The sequence below is a fragment of the Dryas octopetala genome, chromosome 9 (genome assembly GCF_963921425.1).
Source record: "Dryas octopetala chromosome 9, drDryOcto1.1, whole genome shotgun sequence".
Taxonomy (NCBI): domain Eukaryota; kingdom Viridiplantae; phylum Streptophyta; class Magnoliopsida; order Rosales; family Rosaceae; genus Dryas; species Dryas octopetala.
In genome coordinates, this window is record NC_141374.1 from 8,451,800 (window position 1) to 8,456,562 (window position 4,763).

The window sequence follows — 4,763 nt, forward strand, 5'->3', positions numbered from 1 at the left end:
CTCAAGTAAAGAAAAATAAATTCAACGAAAATTACAGAAGAAGAAAATAAAGAGAGAAAATTATTTATTGACAAAAAAAGTGGGAAAAAAATTAAATTTTTTGCAAAATAAGATTATTCCCTCTTCAACTTTTTTTATGGCATATACTGCTTGAGTATACAAGGCTTTTCTGCAGCAAACCCAGAGCGAGAGTTTGCAGAAGAAAGCAAAAGCCAAAAGACCCAGAAGAGTTTTATGTCTTATAGTCCCCAAAAATCACAGAAAATAGCCAAACACCAAGCAGAAATTCAGGGATTGAGAGGGTTTTTAGCTGGGAATCTGTACAATCCAATGGAAGAGAAAAGACCCTTGGAGGAATCTCATAAATGGGTGTGAAAAGAGAAGGTGAAATGTGAGAGGGAGAGAGAGAGAGAGGGGTTGTGTAGTGTGGTGTGTCTTTGTTGTTGTATTGTATATGAAGTAAATGTTCAGCTTTCTTTGCTTTATTTTTGATGTCATTGAAAGATTTCTTCAATCCCCTTTTTAATTATAAGTTTAATGTAAAAAACATTTTAAATTTAAGTTTTATAACCTGTAATTGTGAATTGAAGGGTAAAGGAATATTATTGCACGTATCCTGTTGACCACAGACTTTTCTGTTCTGTTCTGTGTGTATAAATTTTCAAACCCCATAAACTGAAGCAAAAAAATCTTGTTTCCAAAGCACTGAAATTTTGAGAAAGAATTTGACTAGAAATAAAACTTGAGCAAAGCAAAAAAGATAAGTCATAGCCAATAAGAACAAAAGATGAGAAATTTGTTTGTTTGGCTTTTCATTTTTCTTCTCATTCCTTTTCAGTTTTTTACTTCTTTTTTTTTCTTGTATTCTATGTGTATGTGATGACATGATGTTGATAATATTTAGTGGGTTTTTTTATATTTAAAACAGTACATTCTAGTACCACATGTCACATAACCATTGGTAATCACAACACTAATCTCCACCCTTAATTTTGATCATCTGATGATATAGAGGGCTGTCATCCGTTACAGATGGTCACAAAGTGTAATTTCTAATTCCATACAAGCGAAATGCAGAGCACTACATGAAAGGGAAATTTCAATTTCTTTCACAAAGTCCTCCTTTTTCCTTTCTTTTTCTATTTTTCCAGATTTAACAATATTATTATTTATTTATTTGCAATTTTTGTGAAAATTAAAGAGGACAAATTGTTTGCTTCCATGATGCATAGTGGGTATCTCATGAATTTGACTCATTTGGTGCCATGTGGCCTCTTTTATTTTATTATTATTTTAAGTTTTGCCCACCTATGGCCCACCCTACCTATGAATTTTGCACCTTGATGGTCAGCATAGAACTAGGGGCATTTTGGCCCATCTGATTGCCTGGTCCTTTCTTCAAAAGATTTTGACCTGTAACCAACTAATACACAACTCACATCCTGTTGAAAACCATGTTCTAATCAGACGGCTGAGATTCATCTATCCTCTAATCTCCCCCATACGATGAATTCAAGTCTTGAATCTTAGCCATTAATTCTGCATAAAGATTGCTCTCAAATCCAACAATCAACCCCTTCAATTTGTCGTACAAATAAAAAACAAATCACTTTCCATAAAATAGGGACAAATAAGAAAAATACTATTTTCATTCTTGATTGGTGTAAATTTTATATACAAATCAAATTAGTGACGCGTAAACGAATAATTGTATTTAACAAAATACATAGATAAAATCTTACAATATTCTTAACATAGTGTGATTTAATTTTATATACACCATCAATTTCTTAACCAACTCAAATTGATCCATCGAGGCCGTTCATTTCATCAAGATTTTTTAATTGGGGCCCAATCACAAAAACCTTTTCCTACCCAATAATCCTCACCCTCTGATCCTCATACCATCCCTTAACACAGACATTAGACCTACTCCACATTTTCTCAAGTCCTCACACGGTTCAATAAAAAATGCAAATCATATTTTTGCAATCAACGGTGGATATTGATTTCTTTATGCCACATTGTCACATTAGTGGTCAGCACACCGTTGATCAAACGTGCCATATTACCTCATATTTAATATAAGGTATTAAAAAAGAGAGAGAATATAAGAAAATATTTATTATTTAATAAAAAAAAACATTATAAAATATAGTCTGAGTCATTGGTGGATCCCAAGTAGAACTCATAACTGCAAGTCCTTCATCGACCAATTCTCCATCTTTCCCTTATTTTGTAGTTTGTTCCTTTTAAGGGCTAGTCTAGAGTGTGAGCACTCACACAGTCACACTGACAGAGATGACCCCACAGATGAATCTAAGTCTACTGGACGTGGACGTGGGTCCCATGTGCTGAGTCACAGGAAGTAGTACGTCCTCTGTGAATAAGAAAAACAAAAGCCGTCTTTAATAATAGGGGGCATCAACACCTGATCTCATCTCCTCCGGTAGAAGTAGAACCAATGGACATTTAACATTTCTCTGGAAACTCTACATTTGTATTTGCATATGTAAATGCAAAATTATTCTGATTTTAAGGAAATAAATTTTTAGCACTAGCGAGTCAATAAGAAATTAATTTTAATATTTATAAATTTAATTCAGCAATGAGCCAATGATTATATTCCTTCTTCATGGTTGTTCAAAATTTGTCTTTTATATGCCTAAGGCTTTAAGCAAAGTATACTTTGGAAAACGTTTTAGGTAAGACAATTCTACATATTATGTTGTTTAAATGTATAAATCAAATTGAGAATCTGACAACTAAATATGCTAAATATTTGACGAGAAAATATTACCCAACATGAGTAGTACGGTTACATTCATTAAATTTGTTTATCAAATTTTATTCACCAATAATGTGATAGTTTTTTATTTATTTAAATATGAGGTCAATTTAAACCTCATATATTTCTAACAGATAAAGTACTAACATATTTTAATAAACCACATCCTTTTGGTCAAGTGTATGACATTCAGTTTCACCTCTGTGCGAAGAGATTCTGAGTTCAAAATTTAAAGACAACAATTAGTGATAAAAAAGTATATATTTACATGCTGGTATATTATTTGATAGAAAACTTGATGTGTCTAATATTATTGTATTCACATATAAAAGTCCAAAACTAAAAGTACCTTCTGAAATTATGCTGGAATTCCCATTTTTATATATAATGCTTTGCCCTCACCAACAACCCACGTTTAAATGTTCTACATTGGTGAAAGTGCTCTGCTTTCATTAGAGAGAGATTTTTGCATTAGTTTTATGCATTTTTGTACAATCAACAAATTAACTCCTTTTTTAAGAGTTACCCACATAAGATTTGCAGTGCCCAAATTCCCAAAGGGTTTTTTCCCACGTGATATCAAAGCATGTTGGTCAACAAATCTCAGCCTTCTTTGATGGAGCTTAATGAATGGCCAAGATTGATCAGAAGATACGTACCCAAATTATATTTAAAAATTTTGAGTGAAGAAAGTAGGATCAAAATTATGTATAATTAAGCTTAGGTGAGAGTTGACAAAACTTGGATCATAACATCAAAATCAGATATGCAAGAAGAGATCAGTTAGTGGGTGGGATCTCATTTTGGGCTAAATTATAGTGACAAGAGAAAGTCCATGTGTTAGCTGGTTGGATGAATCTTGTAGCTTTGTTTTTGGATTTATTGTAGTCTTTTACTCTCTTTATTTCTATTTCTTTCCTTTTATTAGATTTGTGTTTTTGCTTGTTTTCTAATGTCTAATTACTTCAGTATATTATGGTAATTTTCATGAAAAAATATATTATGATTAATTGGATCATGTATATTGTATTCAACCCCCCCCCCCCCCCCCTCCCCCGGTCTATTTTTTTCAACAAATCCTATTGTATTACCCTTGTTATGAATACATTGCACATTTTGTATATAAGATAAAGGAGGATTTAAGTTGAAGACTAGAGAAGTTTCATATCAATCATTAGATAAGATATGAAGAGATCATGAAGTACATAATAGGATGAAATTGGATAAGATTCGTCTTAGCCATTGATTGTAGGTTTACATTACATCACTACCGTAGATTTATCTGAAAAAAAAATAAATTGCTATTAAGTTTGAGAAATATAAATATGGGTTTTTCGAATAGAAAATTAGGATTAAATACCAAATCTTAATAATTTTTAGAATAGCATGAAGAGCATATAATATTTTAATTGGACTACCAAATTTAAATAAAAAAAAAAGTATCATGTCCAGTAAATTAATGACATATAAAGTGAGAAACAAATGATAAGAAAAAAAGTTAGGACTCTTAGTATTTTCCTTAACCAAAACACACCAGTCTCTCCTTTATAGGAAGAAATCATGTATTCAAATCTTATAAACGAGAGTTGTTGATAATAATAATAATAATAAAAATGCTTTAAGTTAATATTTTATTAATTTTGTTGGTTTAACAAGTAAATCTATTATTTTATTGCTAAATTAATGCATCTTTTTTTTTTTGGCCAATGCTAAACTAATGCATCTTAAATATTGAATATGTGAGAAAACAAAATAACGAATATGTGATGGAGTTTAGAGGTTTGAGTTATAACTTATGACCTTTTTATTTTAGGCTTTTGAAAAAAGGTCCGTTGATTTTAGGTACCAAATTTCAATAATTTTGTAGTTTAGATATTAAAATTTAATAACATTTTAGATTATGTACTAATTGAAAAGTCAAACATAATAATATAGTAAAAAGTACTATAATTCACAAATATTACATCATATGCCA